This window comes from Prionailurus viverrinus, chromosome C1, assembly GCF_022837055.1.
Source record: "Prionailurus viverrinus isolate Anna chromosome C1, UM_Priviv_1.0, whole genome shotgun sequence".
Lineage (NCBI taxonomy): Eukaryota > Metazoa > Chordata > Mammalia > Carnivora > Felidae > Prionailurus > Prionailurus viverrinus.
Window position 1 is genome coordinate 117,286,255 of NC_062568.1, and position 23,849 is coordinate 117,310,103.

The following is a 23,849-nucleotide window of genomic DNA, read 5'->3' on the forward strand; positions in this document are numbered from 1 at the left end:
CATAGAGAGGAGGCAATGTCACTTAGAAGTTAAGGCTTGCTAGGATTTGCAAACACATTCCTGGGTTAGAGGTTTGGCCCTGACCCATTTCAGCTGTTGATGTCGGGCAAGGACTTCATGTCTACGGGTTTCCGTTTCCTCTGTAAAATGGAGATAATAATAGTGTCTACATGTCATAGGGTTGTTGTAAGGATTGAATACATGTAAAGCCTGCTACATAGAATGACAAGGTTAACCATAATCTCACAGACCATGACAGGAAATACAGGAAGAACTGTAAATGGGGATAAGCATGGAGATTAGCTAAGTACACTTGATTTCTGCTTGGGCCCCACAGACAGAATCTGTAAGTCTAGAGAATGGTGAATGCCACAACAGGATTTGTGGAAGTAAATTAAAATATAACAAAAAATTTCCAGCTATGAAAGGCCTTGAACACCATGCTACAGGATTTTGGACTTAATAAAAAACCTACTGTCTCCTAAATATAGAGTTCAGAGTTTATCTACTGTATCGTGCTATTTATTTCCTAGGTGAGAAAACTAAGACGCGCAAAATGAAGAGACATCCCAAAAGTCACACCACTCATTGATATACATGGTATAAGCATGTTAATAGATTAAACGCTGGCTCTCTACTCCTCCCCATTCAACAGACAGCCGCATCTTCTGACGCCAATACCAAACAAGTCCCCAAGACATGATGCTGAAGGTTGGAGTAAACAGATTTGGCCGTCCAGGGTGCCTGTTCACCTGGGCTGCTTTTAACCCTGGCAAAGTAGATATGTCACCACCAATTATCCCTTCATTCTCCTCAACTATATGCTCTACCTATTCCAGTATGATTCCAGCCATAGCAAATTCAATGGCACAGTCAAAGCTGAGAATGGCTAAACTTTTCCCCAATGGACAGCCCATCTCCTCTTCCAGGAGTGAGATCACACCAACATCAAATAGGGTGATGCTGGTGCTGAGTATGCGGTCGAGTCTTCACCACCATGGAGAAGGCTGGGGCTCACTTGAAGGGTGGGCCCAAGAGGGTCATCATCTCTGCCCCTTCTCCTGATGCTCCCATGTTTGTGATGGGCATGAACCATGAGAAGTATGGTAACTCTCTCGAGATCGTCAGCAATGCCTCTTGCACCACTAACAGCGTGGCTCCTCTGGCCAAGGTAATCTTGATAACTTTGGCAACATGGAAGGACTCATGACTCATGACTCCATGCCATCACTGCCACCCAGAAGACCATGGACGGCCCCTCTGGAAAGCCGTGGCATGACAGCTGAGGGGCCACCCAGATCATCATCCCTGCTTCTACTGGCACTGCCACGGTGTAAGAAAGGTCATCCGTGAACGTAACAGGAAGCTCACAGGCATGGCCTTCTGGGTCCCTACCCCCAACGTGTCAGTCATGGATCTGAACTTCTGCCTAGAAAAAGCTGCCAAACACCATGACATCAGCAAAGAGGGGAAGCAGGCACTAGAGGGCTCCTTTAAGGGCATCCTGGACTACACTGAGGACCAGGTTGTCTCCTGCAACTTTAGTAAGTGTCACTTACTCTTCCACCTCTGGTGCTGAGGCTGAATTGCTCTCAATGACCACTTTGTCAAGTTCTTTTCCAGGTATGACAAATAAATTTGGCTCAGCTACCAGGTGGTGGGCCTTATGGTCCACATGGCCTCCAAGGAATAAGAGCCCCCTGGACCACCAGCCCCAGGAACAGCAAGAGGTAAAGAGAGGCCCTCAGCTGCTGGGGAGTCCTTGCACCAACTCATCCCCCAACACAGTGAGACTCTCCCGACCTCCACAGTTTCTAGCCCAGACCCCCTTGAAGAAGGGGAGGGGCTTGGGGAGTCCTACCTTGCCAAGTACCATCAATAAAGTATATTGTCCACAGCCAAAAAAAAAAAAAAAATTTAAATGCTATTCATACTCTTCATTTGCTTAACAAAACTGAATCCTTAAATGAAACTTCCTTCTCTCTCCATTGTTATGGTAATGGAAAATTTGAAAGTACTGGGATAAAAATTAAAAGGATTTAATGTAATAAAGTAATGATGTTTATAACATAGGTTTTCAACAAATATCATTAAATCTCTTCTTTAAAAAATAAGCAAGTACAGAATTTTAGGAAAAATTATTTCACTGATGATATGATCAATTTTTATTTATCTTATTTTGAAATTAAAAGAATTTTTAGTATAGTTGACAAATTTTATGTTTTATTCTTTTTAAGTTTTTTTATTTTTGAGTGACAGAGAAAGCGAGTGGGGGAGGGGCAGAGAGAGTGGGAGAGAGAATCCCAAACAGACCCCTACTTTAAGCACGGAGCTGATGTGGGACTCGAACTCCCAAACCGCAAGGTCAGGATCTAAGCCGAAACCAAGAGTCGGATGCTTAACCAACTGAGCCACCCAGGTACCCCAAGACATGACAAATTTTAAATATGAAAATGTGTCTTGAATGGTAATTTTAAAATTGTTTTAGTCAAGTAAATATATTTCCTAAAATACATGTTACAGAACTGTAACATTTGTTTTATTTTGAGAAATATAGTTACAGAGACAGTAACAGTTATAAGAAGCTTTCTTTCTGTAGTCCTAAGACCCCAGTACACAAAGACACTGTATGAATTAGTGGAGTATCTAGAAGACTCTGTTGTAAATCTCTAAATGCCAATAATGACCACTACTTTTTTCTCTTTCCTTTTTCTTTTTATAATTTACTCCTTTCAGTGCATGCAGCCTTCCTTCTGGGTCCACTTCCGTCCTAAGCTTCATATGCTTCTGCCAGAATGGTGCTTACCCAGAACAAAGCTTCTCTCTCAGTACTCAACAAGGCACCATTACTATATTCTGTACATAAAACATTTCAACTCTAATCAGAAGCAAAGCTATATGGGCAAAAAATAAGACCAGCCAATGGGCAAAAGTTTTTGTAGACATCATAACCAGAACAATATAATAAATTATATGCGATGTCAAGGCCCCCAGAATCCTAGCTTTTAGTTTAAAAATAAGTTATATTTTATAAAGAAGCTTGAATGCTTTAATGAAAGAATCTCCTTCCAGATCCGTGGTATCATAAGAACTATCTTCATTTAGTTCTTGAATCAGAGTAAAAATATGTTTTTAATTTACTGCACACCATTAACATAAGAATATGAATACCAAAGTTTATGAACTCTTTTGCCACCTAATTTAATCATACCCACACATTAATAAATGTTTGATTATTCTTGTTTTCATTTCAGACAAATTATATTGGACTTGATGTCCATAAAATTTTAAGATATTTCATTTTACTTCTAAGAAAACCCCATGTTGTGGTTTGCAACATCTCTCATTACTGAGGAAGAAAATTGCTGAGCCAAAAGAAACTAATTACAAAGAGATGAGGCAGTATAAAGAAATAATCTATGGGTATAAATTTTCAATTGTTGGTCCTGTAAGGGAAAATGGAACAGATTATTTTAAGTACTCAACAGTGAACTTTTAGCCTAAGTAGGCCATCCTCCTGACTACCATCTATTCAAGCAAAGGAGGAGGACTTTTAGGACAAGAAAGCCTGCCTTTTCTTACCAGAAGACCACGACAGGAAGGGTCAGCAGCACTTTACTTTGCATTTAAATGGTCCTACAACTAAACTGGGCCAAGAAGCATCCTGATAGAAAAATTGTTAAAAACTGATCGATTTTACCTGAAAGAATTCAAACAAGAACTGAACAAAAACAAAAAAACCCGTTTCATAACAGACATGAAGTGCCAATTGAAAATTATATTTACAGGGGTGCCTGGGTGGCTCAGTCGGTTGAGTGTCCGACTTTGGCTCAGGTCGCGATCTCGCGGTCTGTGAGTTCGAGCCCCGCGTCGGGCTCTGGGCTGATGGCTCAGAGCCTGGAGCCTGCTTCCGATTCTGTGTCTCCCTCTCTCTCTGCCCCTCCCCCGTTCATACTCTGTCTCTGTCTCAAAAATAAATAAACATTAAAAAAAAAAAGAAAGAAAATTATATTTACATACACCCAAGTGAAATTTACTTTATTGAAATAACATTTTTCACTAATTCCAAGTGCCAAGACATGTAATGCTAATCTGAGAATGCAGACTCTATGCGTTAACCAATTATTTTTTGGGAGTGACCTTGGTATGACTTACCACAACAAAATCAACTTTTCAGTAACACAGATGGTAGACCAGACACTGCCAATGTTTTAAGCTTGGAAAACGCTTTTAATTTTTTTTTTTATTTCCCCATGCTGTGCTTACTGTTTTACATATGTCTCTGACTGCCAAAGAATTGTTAACTAATCGGCATGAGATTCATTTTGTTAGTACACAGCTGGGTACTTTAGTCATATAACATCTGCTTCTCAACCTATCTTCTGCCTTTGCTTCATCTACCTCACAACGGTTTCTAAAAGTTGTCACATTAAAGCATATATGCCTCCCAATATTTGGAAGTTGGACCCGATCATCATCGCTATGTGTATTATTATTTTCCAAAATTATCAGTGGCTTCTGAATAACTAAAAACCATTCGGTAAACCTAGGTTGTGGAAAATCTGGCATTAACATCAATTTGTAAAACACAGTGGAGCCAAAGAATGAAGCTTAATAAGAATCATGCAATAAACAGAGGTGCCTGGGTGGCTCAGTCGGTTGGGCGGCCGACTTCCGCTCAGGTCATGATCTCATGGTTCGTGGGTTTGAGCCCTGCGTCGGGCTCTGTGCTGACAGCTCGGAGCCTGGAGCCTGCTTTGGAATCTGTGACTCCCCCTCTCTCTCTGCCCGCTTCCCAGCTCATGCTCTGTCTCTGTCTCTCAAAAAATAAATAAACGTTAAAAAAAAATTTTTTTTTAAAGTCATGCAATAAACAGACATTATTCTTTGCATATATATCTCTAAGCTCTCTGAGTGAAGCTCTAATGGAAAAACAACTGAAGCTTCAAAATGTGAATATTAAAAAGAAAAAATTATATGATGTACACACAGGAAAGAACATTCTGCATTCTGCATTCAAGGCTCAGATCTTCTGTACACTTTACTTTTTAATATAGAGGGACTAATTAACCAGTCCCTGAGTCACTTCAGATGAGTGTTACTCCAGCATCCTACCAACACACAGAAAGGTGAGGCTCAAACATAGACATTCAACTCACGTTGCACACTATTCCAAGTGTTTGTTTTCAAATGGGTTGGAAGTCAATGAATATCTCTGTATAGGAATAATGTATGAGGGTAGTTAGATCTCAGGTCAGGCTCCAAAATGTGAATGAAGTAGAGACCTAATGACGGTATATAATACAAACACCCTTCCTACCACTGTCTGTAGAGCAAATTCTGCTCTAGAAATGAGCAGAATGAGCATGACAGACACGTCCCCCCTCACCTGCAAAGCAGAAGGAGCTCCACAGTCCAGTTTCCCTTTCCTCCCCCATCAGCCAAAAACCAACAGGATGAGCAGGTGGAAGGAGGTCTAATAATTGTAAAAAATTCCAACACCAAGAAGCTGGGTGGTAGGAGGCAGAACTAAAGAAGATCCTGTTGTTCTGAGTCCGATGAGGGGGGCAGGGGAAGTCCCAAACATAAGATACTAAGGGAGAAGTAGTGACTTTGGGAACACCACCAACTTCGGGTTGTGGAAGCTGAAGCTTTTGGTCTCTCTCAAAAAACAGCAACACCTCAAACCACCCAAAGGACTCCAATGACACTATAAGGTCGTGTTGCTGTCTGTCTAGGAGTAATTGTCGTCCATCTGGCTTTTGTTGTTTGGTGTGTTGGCTGGGGGAGGTGGGCGGTGGGGGTGAGGGACGCAGTCAGAAGCTGTAGCAGTTTTTTGTAAGAGTGGATAAGCCAATGCGATCAGAAAAATGACTGAAAAGCTGTTTTGCGAGATGTTAGCACCTAGATAATTCTAGAAGGACAAGAAGGACATAGCGGATCTGCTCTTGGCCTTACCTTGATAGGGATTAAAAGTGAGCACACTCACTTGTTCACTGCCTCAGCCTAATGAGGTGACAAGCACACCTGGTGACTGTTTTCAGTGCTCTGTCCTCACTCGTAGCAGCAACCCAACTACTGCGGAAGGTACGACTCCAGTTTTATGGGAGGGACCGGTGTGCTCGTCCCTTGTGGAGGTGAAAGATGAAGAATGATTACTGGTCTGAGGCCCATCCCAACCCCCCATGTCACAGTCGTCCTCATAGCTGGGGTAATGGCGGGTCTGTGGCTAGGAGAGCAGTTAGCCATTACTGTGGTCCACGCCTCCTTGCTTTCTCCAGCTCTTGACATGATGCGGGAGACTTCAGAGATACCCTGCCACTATGAGAAAAAGAAACTTAAGTCACTGAAGACGATTCGCCAGACTTATGTGAAGCCATTTAAATCTTTCTTTGCTTGAACCTTTGTTAGTCGGTCTTTCTTTTGCCTATAGCTAAATATAGTGCGATCCGATACGACTGCCATCTATAAAGCAGCACCATAAAACCCTCTTTCTACATTATTTTGATTCTCACTGCAATCGCCTGAAGTAGGCAGTGTTATTAGCCACATTTTTCAAAAGGGAAAACAGATTTATGGAGATGATCAAACTTGCCAACAGTTGGTGAAATGGCAAATTAGAATTTAAACCCAGATCTGTCTGAGGTCCAAGTCCATGTTCTTTCTGCTACCTTGATGCCCACCATCAACCGCTCCATCCTTATGACTGAGGAAGCAGCAAGGTCAAAGGAAATCGCCAGAGACTAGAGTCAAACCAGGCCTGGGTTTAAATCCTGACTCTACTACTTACTAACTATATATCACTGGGCAAATCAACTTCAGTTTTCTGAAGTATAAAATGGAGAGAATAACATGTCCTTCCAAAATTGTTGTGGCAATTGAATTCATTCGAGTGTTTCCAAAATAACTAAGCATGTTCCCTGGCATATGAGATGTTCAAACTTCAGTTTCCCTTCCCCCTCTCCGTTCTATCATTTAAGTGCTCTGCGCAAAGCATGGAGAGAGAGAAAGAGAGAAAAGAGTCCATTTGTGTTCTCACAAAGCTCATGGCCAAGGGAGGCGACAAATAATACCATACAGTCATCTTAGAGGCTTACATACGATGCTGGGAAACATAGAAGAGGAGAGATCATGAAGTGACTGGAGGAAATGACCTCTGAACAGGCTTAAAGGAGCTTGCCCAGCCATGAGAAAGGGCGGGCAACAAGCACAAGAGTGCTCTAGGCAGAGGGAACAGTCTGTGCAAAGGCACAGAGGGAAGAGAAAACAAGATATACTTCAGGAACTACAAGTCATTCAATATAACTGGGGCTCATTGAAGAGTGACCAAAGAAGGGGCTCGAGAGTTAGGCAAGGAACAGACTACAAAAATCCTTATACAGGGGCACCTGGGTGGCTCAGTTGAGCGTCTGACTTTGACTCAGGTCATGATCTCCCAGTTCTTGAGATCGAGCCACCACCCACCCCTCCTTCACGCTCTCTGCTCTCAGAACAGAGCGTGGTTTGGATTCCTTCTCTCCCTCTCTCTCTGCCCAACCCCACCCCACTCTCACAAACGTACGTACTCCCTCAAAAATAAATAAATATTTTAAAAATATTTAAAAAAAAAAGTCCTTATATAAAAAAGGATGATTGCCAGTGAAGGTCGAGGGGGTATACTGAAGAAAGATCCCCCCTCCCCCACCGCAAAAGTCGTATACAAAGAGAAAGTAAGGAGACAAGCCTCTGAGCTTCTGAACTATTAACCATGCCACTCTAAATACAAGTTACAAAAAAAAAAAAAAAAAAAGATTAATTCTATACATTTTTGGACTGAAAAAGTAAGTGAATATATGTAACACATATGTATTCAATATATACAAAGGTAGTAAACAGATAGTCCTGCCAGTAGCAGACCTGGTTAAATAAGTGAATGAAAAATCGAGTAATCTCTAAATTCTGCCTTCTTTTCCTGTCTACTACCTGAGGGGGGAAAAAATCTGAAAAACACAAATTAATTTCAAGATAATGAGATGGGCGAGAAAGAGAAAGAAGGGAGGAAAGCAAGGGTCTTTTGATTTTTCTAAATCAAGTTATTTAGCTAGTTATGAATGAAGGAAGTAGTAATCCACTTAAAATGGAACAGATGCTTGCTCTAATTCCAACTCTACTATTCTTATTAAACATTAATAAATAAGGACAAGTTGAATTTCAAGCTTGTAAAGATTAAAAAAGAAATATTAAAATTTAAGCAATACTAACATTAAGCAATAGTTATGTAAAGTTACATTAAAAAAAAAAAAAAGTATTGTAAAAAGTAGGCCAAGCATGGGAGTGGGGAGAAAAAACATCAAAGGAATTAGATTTCTGAGACTGTTACTTTTCATTTCTTTATTTTACTTTTTTAAATGTTTATTTTTGACAGAGAGACAGAGACAGAGAGACAGAGTGCAAATGGGGTAGGGGCCGAGAGAGAGGGAGACACAGAATCTGAAGCAGGCTCTAGGCTCTGAGCTCAAACTTCTAAACGGTGAGATCATGACCAGAGCCAAAGTCAGATGCTTAATGGACTGAGCAACCCAGCACCCCCCGCCCTTAATTACTTTATTTTAAAACAGCCTTAAAATATTTGGTACAATATTGTTTTTATTCTTATTTGAATTGTCAATGCTATGTTCAAATGACTACAGATGCATCCTCACAAAAACCTGGAATGTCTTAGGGGGAAAAGGAAGACCTTTTCTTTTTGTGTATTACATACACACCCACACAAGTTACTTCACTCTGGGAGTAGAGACTGAATGAAACATAGTATGTAATTCATCTGGTCAAAGTAACTACCAGACTGATAATAATCAGTACCTTTCCAAGGAGCAGTTTGGAGTGCAGAACTGCAGCACAACAAAACGGGCTTTCCACTGCTTTTTAAATAAAAATTTTTCCAAAAAAGATTCAGAATTTTAAGAGTGACCTTGCTTTAATAGAACTTGTGCAACTACAATTCCGCCCCCAAAGTGTTTCAACAAAACAACAGCAACAACAACAGCAACAACAACAACAACAACAACAACAACAACAAAAGGATGTTTATTAAAGGATTACCACAAAGGGGGAAAAGTGCTGTTTCACATTCCCTTTGAAGTAGTAACATTATTACCCAGATCGACAGTTAAGTAACATCCTTTCCATTTTAAGTAAATGAAAAAGTTAACACCACTCCCAAATAGCCTAGCTTTTCATTTTGAATATTTTAAACCTCCTTGCTGACCTATGGATTAATTCATTAATCACTTGTAAATAAAAACACAGAATAAAAATGACTTAGGCTTTAAATATACGAGCTGCTGTGTAGAATCTTTACCCTTCTTACAAACCAACTGGCCATGAGAGAAATCTGCTTTTATCTCATTAAGGTTTTCATGTCCTAATTTGGTTCTCTACACATAACAAAATTTAATACAGAAGGCAATTACATGATTTCACCTAAATAAAAGTACATATTTTGCCAACACGCTGGAATTATAAAGAGCTTAATGAGAAGAAAATTATTGTTTTTTAGACTTTTTTCTGATCAAACTATAATTTCTGTAAATCTACAAAATAGTTTACATTATTCTATAAGAATTCTAATTATTCATCATTTTGAATTGCTCAGATATTAAATAATTCATCTGACATCAGCTGTCACAAAATGCATGTTTATATGCATGCTTTTCAACAAGCATTATTTCCAAACACTTAATTCAATCCCCACACTCACTGTGACAAATATGAGGCACTTAAAGATTTATGGGGCTCTTGGGTGGCTCAGTCAGTTAAGCATCCAGCTCTTGATTTTGGCTCAGGTCATGATCCGGGAGTTGGGAGATTGAGCCCCGTGTGGGGCTGGCGTGCTGATATGGGATTCTCTCCCTCTCTTTTTGCCCTTCCCCTGCTCTTTCTGAATTACTTTTTCAAAGAACTAAAAAGACACTGGAAGATGCAGAGTGATAACCAGGTGCTATGTGCATTTCCAAAACCCATGACTTAAGAAAGATCAATCCAAAATATCAGAACATCATTTGCTACATCTCACGGAATGGTTAAGTGGGATGCCAGAAAAAGTTAAAATCCCATGGAGTTTTTCTTTGCTCTCCTTTTTCCACCCGGTGAATATTTATATTCTAGCCTTCCGTAATATTTCAAACCTTAGAGATTTAAATATAAAGACCTCCCTCCACACATCAACTACGTTTAATTCCTCTCTGTGACACCAGCACCTTGCACAGTGGCTGATGAATGGTAAGCACTCAAAAAATGTTTATTAAATAAATGGGTGAGTGACTGAACCAAGAATGAAAGAATAACTAAATGATATGACTATCTAATAACATGTTACAGAGAATCATACCATTAATTCTTTTCAGGTAATAAATCACTCCTCTAAATTGTCCTTAATTTCTGAAGGCCTTCATTTACAAAATTCATATGCACATTCTCAAAATGCTTCAAGTAGGCTGGCAACTGTGAAAATAGAGACACTTCCAAATTTACACATTAATATTTTTGAGAGTCAAGTGGAAGGAAAGAGAGAAAGTGAGTATCACTGTAATTCAGAATGAAAAGAAGCTATTATAATTATTATACTGAAGGTCAGAATTTATTTAGCTATTTAAAAGTCAGTCAAGAATAATCATTTTGGGTGAAACTCAATGAAACAGAAAACCAAAGAGGCTATTACCATGAACAAATGCTTATTAAATGCCCATTATGTATAGGGCACTATCATAACACTAAAAGCTCATTGTCCTTGAGGAAGAAGAATTTAGAACTTCAAACCTGTGTTCTAAAATGTGTAAGACATGCTGTCCTTGGAAATTCAGTACCAAGAATTTTACAAATGAATATCCAAGAAGAGAGTGAACTACTTATCAAAATAGTATGTGAATTTCAATGTCAGTAGGCTTGGTTTTCAAAACATACATGTCGCATAACACCAACTACTGCAGCTATGAAAATCAAAAGTGATGCAGTAAATGCCTTAAAGATAAAACTTCACAAGAATAAAACACAGAAGACTTATGGGTGAAAAATGGTTTGGAGGCAGGGGCGCCTGGGCGGCTCCCAAGGTTAAGTGTCTGACTTTGGCTCAGGTCATGATCTCACAGTTCATGAGTTTGAGCCCTGCGTTGGGCTCTGTGCTGACAGCTCAGAGCCTGGAGCCTGTTTTGGATTCTGAGTCTCCCTCTCCCTCTGCCCCTACTCCACTCATACGCTCACTCGCTTTCTCTCTCTCTCTCTTTCACAAATAAATAAGCATTAAAAAAATTTTAAATGGTTTGGAGACATAATGGTAAAACAAAACCTAATATACTAATCTTACTTAAAAAAAAACACTATTACTAAAAATACTTTTGTAGTATGTATGTAGTATGTAGTATGAATGCAAGAACTTTCCTTCCTTGTCTGTTTTGTTTACTTCTACCATAGCACTGTGCCTGACAGAGTAGGTATACAGTAAATATTTGTTGAATGAAAATGGAAAAATGTCAATAAGGCAGGACCCTGGTCTTCAAACACCTTACTAAGGAGATATTGAATTACTAATCACAACTCAGCATTAACCAGTGCTAAAATAGAGTGTGTCAGAGAAACATAGAGTATAGAGCATACTGTCAGGAAATGCCTCCAAGAGGTGAGCGAACCTGAAAGAGAGCCGAATTAACCAAGAAAATGAGGGAAGAAAGTCATACTATTGTTTTCATTCCATAAACATTTATAAAACATGACTGAAAGTACAGGTAGGTGAAAAATCAGAGGGACTATTCAGGGACATGCAAGCAGGACAGAATGGCTAAATTAGGGGCATATTGGGGAGGTATAATGAAACATGAGAATTTATTGTCATTGATAGAATATATTATACTCTACAAAGGCAAAGACCTCTTTTTTTTTTTTTTTTTTTTACTACTTGTGGGAGGCTGTAACTTATCTCCTCCTTTTATTCACACCTCTTGAAATGTGATTTTATAGCTCTTTCCGTTAAAAAAAAAAAAAAAAGAGTCCTTTATTCCATCTGTTGGATTTCAGCCAACCTTGTGACTTGCTTTTGCTAACAGAATATAGCAAAAGCAACAATGTGCTAGTTCCAAATGTAAGCTTCAAAAATCTTGTATGCTTCCACTCTCTCTTGGAACACTGTTGCTGCCATGAAAAGCCTAGTCTAGCCTATTGAATGATGGGAGATACACAGCCCAGTCAATTCCCTTTGCCTTAGACCAGGGATCAGCAAACTTTCTGTAAGGGACAGACAGTGAAAACTTTAGGCTTTAAGGGCCATATAGAATCTGTCACATATTCCTCTTTTGTTTTTTTATTTTACAATCTTTATATCTTCAAAAATATAAACAACATTCTTAGCCTAGGGACCATGCAAAGATTTCCAACCCCTGCCTTAGATGACGCCCAACCAACTCCCAGAAGCACAACTGTCTAGCTGACTATAAATGCATGACAGCCCAGCCAAGACCAAAAGGACCTCACTCACAACAAGCCCAGTACAAATTGTCGACCGAGAATCACGCACTAAATAAATGGTTGTTTCTTGCCACTATGTTCTGAGGGGCGAGTTAATCATTAAAAGCTTACAGGTATACTACTCTAGCTGTAATGCCTACAACAGTACCGGCCACTTAGTAGAGACATTCACTAAATACCCAGGAAATAAAATAATGAATCGGTAGAATTACAGGAGTCAGAACATGACATTTTATGCCAGGTTTTGCAAACTCAAAGGTCCACAGGAGCTAGACAAGTAAGTTATCAGTACAGAGAACAGATTTGAAAGCAGTGGAAGGGACACCACACCAAGAGGCTAGGAAAACACCTGGGAGGCCACAGACAGTCTAGGTGAGGACAAAGGCAGTAGGAATGGAAAGGGAAAACAAGGAACAAAGTCAAAACTACCTGAGGTAGAAGCAAAAGATTTTCGGCAGAGACTGTCCAACTGGATGAGAATTCAAGATCTGAGTATATGTCGTCTGCAAGTAACATACTTTAGATTCAAAGAAATATACTTTTGCATAAATGGTGCTGGGGCAATGGGATACCCACTTGCAAAAAGATGGATTTGAATCTTTCTTACTCCATACACAAAAATTGACTCAGACCACAGACCTAAATGTAAGAACTAAATTCTAAAACTCTTACAGGAAAATATAGGAGTACATCTTTGAGATCTTGAATTAGCCAATGATTTCTTAAATATGGCACCAAAAGCACAGGATAAAAGACAAAATTGATCAACTGAACTTAATGCAAACTAAAGTCTTTTGTACTTCAAGACACCATTCAATGGCTAGAATCAACAACACAAGAAACAACAGGTGTTGACAAGGATGCAGAGAAAGGAGAACCCTCTTGCACTGTTGGTGGGAATGCAAACTGATATAGCCGCTCTGGAGAACAGTATGAAGGTTCCTCAGAAAGCTAAAATAGGGGCATCTGGGTGGCTCAGTCGGTTGAACATCTGACTTCGGCTCAGGTTATGAGCTCACGGTTCATGAGTTTGAGCATCACATCGAGCTTGCTGCTGTCAGACTGCCAGCACAGAGCCCACTTTGGATCCTCCATCTCCCACTCTCTACCCCTCCCCTGCTTGTGCTCTACCAAAAATAAGCATACATTAAAAAAAAAAAAAAAGCTAAAAATAGAACTACCCTATGATCCAGAAATTGCACTATTAGGTATTTACCCAAGGGATACAAAAATAGAGATTCGAAGGGATACATGTACCCCATGTTTACAGCAGCATTATCAACAATAACCAAATTATGGAGAGAGCCCAAATGTCCATCAACTGATGAATGGATAAAGAAAATGTGGTGTATACATATGCAACGGAATATTACTTGGCCATCAAAAGGAATGAAATCTTGCCATTTGCAATGGCGTGGATGGAGCTAGAATGTATTATGCTAAGTGAAATAAGTCCATCAGAGAAAGACAAATACCGTATGATTTCACTCACATGTGTAATCTCAGAAACAAAGCAGATGAACATACGGGAAGGGGAGAGGGGAGAGAAGAAAGGGAAACAAATCACAAGAGACTCCTAACAATAGAGAACAGAGTTGATGGAGGGAGGTGGGTAACGGGTATCAAGGAGGGCAACTCATTGCGATGAGCACCGGGTGTTGAATGCAACAGATCACTGAATTCTCCTTTGAAACCAATACTGCAGTGCATATTAACTGACTAAAATTTAAATTAAAAGAAAAAAATCACCATTCAAGAGAGTAAAAAGGCAGATTAGGCAAATCCATAGATAGAAGGTAAGTGGCTGCCAGGGGCTAGAGGGAGTAGGAATGGAGAATAGCTCCTAGCAGATATTGGGTTTCTTGTGGGTAATGAAAATATTCTGAAATTACCTAGCAACGATGGTTGCACAACCTCATGAATATACCAAAACCCACTGAATTGTGCACTTTAAATTGTGCACATATTATGGTACGTGAATTACATCTCAAGTTATTTTAAGAGTTAAAAAATAACACATAGACCAGGAGAAAAAAATTTTAAATCGTACATTTAATAAGAGACTTGTATCTAGAATATACAGAGAACTCATATGGCTCAATAATAAAAAGACAACTAACTCAATTTTTACACAGGCAATAGCTAATAAGGTCATGAAAAGATGCTCAACGTCATTAATCATGAAGGATGTACAAATTAAAACCAAATGAAATGCCATTTCTTACCCACTAGAATAGCTGTAACCAAAAAGACAATATCAAATAATGAGACCGTAGAGAAAGGAGAACCTTTCTCCTGTACACTGCTGGTGGGAATACAAAATGGTGTAGCCACTTTGGAAATCAGTTTGGCCCCCTCTTTAAAAAGTTACACAAAGATTTACTGTATGACCCAGCAATTCTACACTTAGGTAACCATCCAGAGAAATGAAAACATATGTTTTCACACAAAGACCCATATACATACAAGTGTTCACCCAAGCATTACTCACAACAGTCCAAACCTAGAAACATCCCAAATGCCCATCAACTGCTGACTGAATTAAAAAACTCTGACATATCCACACAATGGAACGCTACTCAGCAATGAAAAGGAAGAACACGGGGCACCTGCAGTGGCTCAGTCAGTTAAACATCCACCTGCGGCTCAGGTCATGATCTCAAATCTCAGGTCCGTGAGTTCGAGTCCCACGTCGGGCTCTGTGCTGACCGCTCAGGACCTGGAGCCAGTTTCAGATTCTTTGTCTCCTTCTCTCTGCCCCTCCCCCCGCTCACATTCTGTCTTGGCCTCTCAAAAATAAACATTAAAAAAATATATATTTAGAAAAAATAAAAAGGAACAACGTACTGATACGAAATGCACCATGAATGAACTCAAAAACAATACGCTCAGTGAAGGAAGTCAGACAGAAAAAACACATATTGTATGATTCTATTCACATGAAATGTTCAAAAAAAGGGGGCAAATCTAGAGATAAGTAGATTCTAGTTGCCTGGGAGTGAGGATGAAAATGAGGAGCAGCTGTAAATGGGTGTGAGTGAAGTTTCTTTTCAAGGTGATGGAAAGGTTATAAAATTAGATGTGGTGATGGTGCTACCATTCTAGAAATATACTAAAATTTATTGAATTGTAGCCTTTAAACAGGTGAATTTTATGATATGTAAATCATAATCTCCATAAAGCGGTTTTAAAAAAAAGAATCAGCAGGATTCAGTGACTGATTAGCAGTGGTGAAAAAGTGGGAGAAATCTAAAAACAAAAACAAAAACCCCACATGTTTAGCTGCAACAACGGGTGTGGATGGGAGTGGCGTTTACTGAAAAGGCAGAGTGGAAAGGAGAGGAACAGGTTTATTGGGGGAAAATAATGAATCTGGTTTCGGGCATACTGAAGATTATGGGCTGACATAAAGGCATCCAACGGAAGATGACAAAAAAGCAGTATGAAAAACAGATTTAAGAGTCAACAAACGTGGAGGCGCCTGGGTGGCTCAGTCAGTTGAGCATCCGACTTCGGCTCAGGTCATGATCTCGCTGTCTGTGACTTCGAGCCCCGCATCGGGCTCTGTGCTGACAGCTCAGCCTGGATTCTGTGTCTCCTCCCTCTCTCTCTGCCCCTCCCCCACTCATGCTCTGTCTCTGTTTCTGAAATAAATAAACATTAAAAAAAAAAAAAAAACTAAAAAAAGAAAAGAGTCAACAAATGCGTTCTGAATCACCACAATGTACCAGGAACTACATTCGGCCCTGGAAATACAGTAGCTGACCAGGAAGACATAGTCCCTGCTTTCATGAAGCTCATATTCAGTGGGGATAAAAATTAAAAAAGAGAAGCCTTCTGGGATATATTCATATGCAACTAAGAAGAATCAACAAAGTGATAGTTTAGACACTGGTGTGACTGATATCTTCAAGGAAGGATGAAGAGCACAGAAAGGAGAAAGGAAGCCAAGGATCTGGACAGAGATTTAATGACTGTACATACAGGAAGTGGAGCCATGAAGATGACAGTCAACCAGCCAGAAAGAGAAGAGGAAATACCTATGGCTGACAGAGTAAAGTTCAAGAAAGAGGAAGTAGTAGTTAAAGTATAAAGTATCAGGGGTGCCTGGGTGGCTCAGTTGGTTAAGCATCTGACTTCAGCTCAGAGGTCACGATCTCACAGTACCTGAGATCAAGCCCCACGCTGGGCTCTGTGCTGACAGCTCAGAGCCTGGACCCTGCTTCGGATTGTGTGTGTGTCTCTCTCTCTGTCCCTCCCTGCTCATGCTTTCTCTCTCTCTCTCAAAAATAAATAAAAACATTTTAAAAAAAAAAAGTACGTATACGTATGTACATGTAATGTATATATAATATATTTGAGCACCTATTATGTGCCAGTGACTTTGGCTTTTATTCTGAGTGAAAGGCAAGAGCCACTGCAGAGCTCTGAAGGGAGGAACAACATGATTTGACTGAACATTTTTAAAGGTCACTAGGGCAGGGCTGGGAGACCAGTTAGGTGGCTCCTGCAGTAAACCAAGCAAGGGATGATGGTGACAGCAGTGGAGAAAGTGAGCAAGGGTCAGGTTCCGAATAAATTGTAAGGTAGAGCCAACAGGACTTCCTGATGTATTGCATGTGAGCTTTGAGAGAAAGAAGTCAGTCAGACAAGACTAAGATTTTGGCTTAGACAACAGGAACCGCATCAAATGAAAAGAGGACGGTTGCACATGGAAACACGTGGGGGAGGCAGAGGTCAGGAGTTTGTTTACAGACACATTCCTCTTGCAATGCCTCGTAGAGATCGGAGTGAAGATGTCTGATGATCACCTGAATAAAAGAGTGTGGAGTTCAGGAGAGAGGTATGGACATTAAGAAGCCAGAAATGAAGGAACCAGCAAAGCAGAGTGATAAGGAACAATAAATATAAAGGAAGAAAACCAAGAGAAGCACTATCCCCCAAACCAAGATTAGAAAACATGATCGTGGAAGAAAGAGTGTTTTACTATATATACCTGGGGTTCTCAACCAGGGGTGATTCTGTTCCCTTCAAGGGACATTTGGCAATACGTGGAAGTGTTTTTGATAATCTGACTGGAGAAGGCAGGCTGTGCTAGTGGCATCCAGTTGGGAGAGGCCAGACATAATGCTGAATATACTATAATGAGAAGGACAATCACCACCCACCCCTGCCGCCCTTCTGCTGAAATCCAAACCTCTTTGCAGATGGTGACTCAACTTCTATGTGATTAGATTTCTGAATAATTGTTATTACTTCTGTTTTTGGCATAATAAGAAGTGAAAGCTCTTCTGTTAAAGTGCAACTGTTATCCTCAACCATGTACATAAAGATATAACCACAGAAGACCACAAAGGAATATACCATAACATTTTAACCCACGGTTCTCAAGTAGTTTATTATCGCCTACATGTTTGTATTTTCCAAATTTTTTTATGAGTATGTTACACTTTGAGAATTAGGGAAATTTCATACTTTGTTTTAAAGCATAATGGTCACTAAACAGGAATGCATGGGAATTAAAGCTGTATAGCCTCTTATGTAACAGGATTCTGAATTCCATTGAAAGAGCATACATTAGAAGGAAATCATTCCGCAAAGTAAATCCTGAAGTTTTAGGTTATTTCCTAATAGCTGCAGATTTAGAGAAAATAAATCACATGTTAATCCTTTCAAATGTTATGAACTGTACCAGAAAATTCAGTGTTCTATTAAATGATTTAAGAGTACAGTCCTAAATGAAGATAAAACAAAAATATCCTAGAAATCAAAAACCAGCCAGAAATGGATCTGACCACAGGTGCTTCTCTGATAATTTACAGACCCAGGAGCACCTGGAGGTAGACCCACAATCTATTCCCAAAAGCGCCAACTGGTCAGCCCCATGCCCTATCTCCTGCAGGCTCTTCATTGAAGGAAAAATACAGATGGCCACTAATAATAGGAAGTCATGCTTATCCTCACTGAAAATCAAGGATTGCAAATTAAAACCATAAATATACCATTTTATGGCCACTGGGATCGAAGATATTCCAATTGTGGAGGAAAATGTGCAGCAACAAAACTCATATATACATTATTAGTGTGGGAGGAATTTGTTCTATTTACCATTGCAATCCTTTCCTGTTACAAGTATTACAATATCTTCTAATTTCTGACTTGCCTTTTCACTTACTTTACAGTATATCTCCTAACAAACAGAAGTTCCTAATTTTAAGGTAGCCAAATTTACTGATTTTTGTTCCTTTATGATAAACATAAAATCCTTCTTTAAAAACAAAAAATCCTTCCCTATCGTGAAGTCACAAAAACACGCCTCTATATTGAAAAACTGAGAATTGGGCGCAGCTCATTTAAGTAAAAGGAGCAGTGTAGCATAAAAGTTAAGAGGACAGACACTGGAGACAGACTGTGACCCTGGGCAAATGACCTCGTTTCTCTGTTCTTGCCTCAGTTTCTTCACATAAAAAATGGTGATAATAATAGCCCCTATAATTAAAGATAAATGCGGTGGTCAAAGGAGTAAATGTGTGTAAAGTGTCAGAACAAGGTCAAGCATATAATAAGCACCACAGAAGTGTTAGCTGTTTTTACTAAGGTTTTACTCTACCTGAACTTGATTTTATATAGGGTATGATGTAGAGATCCCGTTTCGTTTTTTCCCACATAAGTAGCTAATTATTCCAGCAATATATAGTGAATGGTCTATCCTGTTCCCACTAATGTGCAGCGTGACTCTGACATTTCAAGTTTCCATGAAGGTCTACTTCTGTGCCTCCATTCTGCTTCACCGGTCTATTTATCTCTGTGCTGCTGCCATAATGCCAAATTACAAGTTCTTGACAGTAATTAGTACACCACACAGTATAGATCTAGCCCCCACCCCAATTTGTTCTTCTTCAAGTTTCTGGGATAACCTGGCCTTTGCAAATTTTAAAATAAGATTTCACATTGTGTTTTTAAAACCTATTGGAATTTTGAATGAAACTGCATGAATTTATAAATCAATTTGTTAGATATTGACTGAATTTTGTTACTCAGTCTCCCTATCCATCATAAACATGATCTTTCTCTCCATTTATTCATGACTATTTTCATTCAATAAAATCTTACTACAGTCCCTATAAAGGTCTGATACATTTCATATGTAGATACGTACTTCTGTCTACAAATCTTTTTGGGGTATAAATATTATCTTTTTAAAATATACTTTCTGGTTTCTGATTTAAATGCCATTCATTTTGTCATTACTCTACATCCAACAACAAAACTAATAATTGTTCTGCAAACTCCTTGGAGTTTTCTGTGTAGACAATGCTATCTTCTACAAATAGTGACCATTTTGTTTCCTCCTTTCTAATTATTAAATCCTTAGATGAAAGAACTCTTCCATTTGTCTTGTCTCATTAAGTTGGCTAGAATTTCCAACTAAAAAAAATCTTCAATAACTTACAACTTATTTATATATTTATGATTTATAATTTCCAGTATAAGGTAGAAAGTGATGGTAGGCATCTTTGTTATGTCTATGATGTAAAGAAAAAAAAAAATGTTTCTACTACTTCATTATTGAGTCTCTTGCTCTAGGTTTTTAGTGGATTTCAAAGGTTAAGAAAGTTTCTATTCCAAGTTTGCTAGGGATTTTTACCATTAATGGAGACTGGTAAATTTTATCAAATACATTTTTTGTATCTACTGAGATGTTACAATACCTTTGCATTCCTGTCTGGTCATGAAAATACAACTAAGCTGGGTTTATCTTTCTTATATATCATTGCTTACTTTGCTAATATATTGGGAATTCTGAACCTACATTCATAAGTGGAACAGACTAGTAATTTTCCTCTCATACTGTCCTTATTTGGTTTAGTGTTCAAGAAATACTAACCTCACAGAATAGATTTTTGTTTTGTTTCAACTCTCTGTATACCACTAGAATTACCATGCCTTCAACGTCTGAAGCCCTCTCTGAGCCTATCTTCTTTTAAAGATCTCGGACTAATCACTTATTTCTTCACTCAAACTTCTGTTTTTCAATTTCTTCTTCAGCCAATTTTGATAATATACATTCTTTTAGGAACTTGTCTATTTCATTTAAATTTTCAAATTTTGCAGCACAAAGATGTTCACAGAATTCTCTTTAATATCTAATCTGTATTAAAATTAATAAAATTAATAAAATAATTTTCGATTTGCTAGGTTTTATCTCATTAACTTCGGCTCTTGTTTTTATTATTTCCTTCTTTCTACTTTGTTAAATTTATTTTTTTTCAATATATGAAATTTATTGTCAAATTGGTTTCCATGCAACACCCAGTGCTCATCCCAAAAGGTGCCCTCCTCAATACCCATCACCCACCCTCCCCTCCCTCCCACCCCCCCCCATCAACCCTCAGTTTGTTCTCAGTTTTTAAGAGTCTCTTATGCTTTGGCTCTCTCCCACTCTAACCTCTTATATATTTTTTAATATATTTATTTATATTTGAGAGCACACAAGCAGGGGAGGGGCAGAGAGAAGGAGACAGAGGATCCAAAGTGGGGCTCAAACTCACAAATCGCACGATCATAGGGAAATTTGTTGAGACTTTTTGACCTTAAGCAGGAGCTGGCAAACTAAGACTTGTAGGCCAAATCCAGCCAGTCACCTATATTTGTAAATAAAATTTTTTTGGAATACAGCCCCACACATATGTTTACATATTGTTGGTGGCTGTTTCACTCTACAATGGCAGAGCTAAACAGTTGCCAATAAGTTGCAAATAGTTGCCCCCCAAAATCCCCATATGACCCACAAAGCAGAAAATGCTTAGGATTTGAGAGTTTACCAAAAGTTTGCAAACCCCCGGCCTAAAATAAAGCCTGGCCGATTTTCACAAATGCTCAATATGTGCTTGAAAAAAAAGGGCGGGGTTGGGAACAGGGTTCTACATATATTCACCAAATCAAATTTGTTAATGTTCTATCATTTACAATTTCACTTTTTTTTTGTCTGCTAAATCTAAAATTACTAAGAGGTATGTGAAAATTTTCTGCTGTGATGATGGATTTGTCAAAATTTTCTTACAGTTCAGTCTATTCATTTCTTTATAATTGGGAGTTAGGCTATTAATGGTTCATACAAACCTAGAAACAGCTTTCTAGCAAAAACCAACATCTTATGATATAGAGCCCTCTCAGATGCTAATAGTATTTTCCCATAAAATACATTTGGTCTGATAATACCATTACTACACAAGAAATATTTTGGTTAGTATTTGCTATTTTCCCCCATGGTTTTCAATCTGTTTCTGTCCTCATCCTTCAGGTCTTCTCTTAACTAGATTATTTCCCTTTTCAGTTTGACCTTTTTTTTTTCTTTTTTCCAGCTAAAAGACAATGTCTATTAATACTTAGATTACCAATATTTAGATTTATTTCTACCATTTTATCTTATGCTTTCTGTTTTGCCCACATTTCTTCTCTTTCCTCCCTTTAGTTACATTGACCAGTTTTTTCCACATTGCATATTTTTTCTTTCCTCATTTAGAAGATATCTTGTTTTCATTCTTCTGGATATTAAGCTTTAACTTCTGTATTTACAATATGAAATTTAGCTTCTTCCCAAATAATGTAAGGGCCTTAAGATGTTTTAATCTGGTTGTCTCCTTCCCACTCACATCAAACTGTAGTACAGTACTTTATGACTGCCTTAATATTGAGGTGTTTAAACTCCATAAATTAGATGTTGTTTCACATCATTCATGTATATTTAGATTTATCCTAATATCTGCCATCTTATTTCGTTATGCTCCTACTTACATCTCAAACCTCCTTTATTTATTTATTTATTTATTTATTTATTTATTTTTAGTGTTTATTTTGAGAGAGACAGAGTGCAAGTAGGGGAGGGGCAGAGAGAGAGGGAGACACAGAATCCAAAGCAGGCTCCAGGCTCTGAGCTGTCACCACAGAGCCCGATGCGGGGCTCAAACTCATGAACCGTGATACATGACCTGAGCTGAAGAAGGATGCGCAACCAACTAAGCCACCCAGGTGCCCCTCTTTGCCTTCTTCTGGAGGGTAAGGACATTTTTCCACTTTAGACTTGCTCACCCTTTCCCTAAAGTAGTCTCCAATCTGACTTCCCAAACTGTGGAAGCCCTGATTTTAGTCCCTAGCACCTCTGTGCTCTAAAGTTACAGGTCACCTAGGTCCATATAATATTGTCCCCAGGTTATCCAGTGGGCTTCAAAGCCATCTCACTTCCCTGATATACTGCCTGTTCCTTTTTACAGACTCATCCCTTCATTTAAAATGACTTTGTTGGTGGTCTTTTCTCTTTCAATCACGCCTGTTTTAAATGTAAAACATTTATACAACTGAAAGGTTCAGACAGTTGTACTGTCAGAAAAAGAAATCCAATGAATCCTTTAACTGTTCAGCCTGAAATCTGATTACTGTTTTGTTGACTACCCCACTTAATGCCATAGCCATACCAAGTTTTTAAGCATTTTCTAGCTTAAAAGAACTTAGAAGTTACTTGAGGATAATCTATCCCAACAGGAAAATTCCTTTGGAACAAGAATTTAATAAATCCATTCACTCAGGTGGTGATGAAATCAAAGATTTAAATGTGGCAATATTTGTATTAGAACAATTAACCAGATAATTGTCCTTGTGTGAATATAATTTAGGAACTATTTAAAAGACATGAGATGATTTACTTAAATAACGTTCTATTCAAATCAGGGCAATTCACTTTCTCATCATAGATTATGCAGCACGAGTTATACCAACTCTATAGCACTTCTATTGTAATTGTGTCTCCACACACCTACCTCTTTTTCATATTTTTAAGAAACGTTACAAAGCCAAAATGCCCTGTATTACTTTGTATAATATTATCCATCTTAACCAAAAAGTCAAGGAGCTGGTACATAGATGGTTATTATTATTCTTGAAACTGTATATATACAATTACATAAAAGAAAAGCAGTGAGAGAGAGAGAGAGAGAGAGAGAGAGAGAGATGGAAGAATGAGATGGAGAAAGACTTCTCACATGGTCAGCTGCATTCTTGTCATGTGACATCCTGGTATCTTTATAATTTCCTTCTTCATTTTCTAATGTTATGTGCTGAATTGTGTTCCCCAAAACTTTTACAGTGAAGTCCTAACCCTCACTACCGCAAAATGTAACTGTATTTGGAGACAGGGTCTTTAAAGGAGTGATTAAGTTAAAATGAAGTCATTAGAGTGAGCCCTAGTCCAGTATAACTGGTGTCATAAGGAGAGGAGATTGGGACACAGGTACCAAAAAAAAAAAAAAAAAAAGACCACGTGAAGATATAGGAAGAAGATGGCCATCTCTATGCCA

At 38.6% G+C, this 23,849-nt stretch overlaps 1 protein-coding gene and 1 pseudogene across 2 annotated transcripts in view; one reads left to right on the forward strand and one right to left on the reverse strand.

The window, feature by feature from the left end:
• The window catches only part of MAGI3 (membrane associated guanylate kinase, WW and PDZ domain containing 3), a 247,688-nt gene that overhangs the window by 183,006 nt on the left and 40,833 nt on the right, over nt 1-23,849 (reverse strand). The gene's annotated exons all lie outside the window — the stretch shown is intronic.
• On the forward strand, nt 972-1,693 carry LOC125171822 (glyceraldehyde-3-phosphate dehydrogenase-like; annotated as a pseudogene).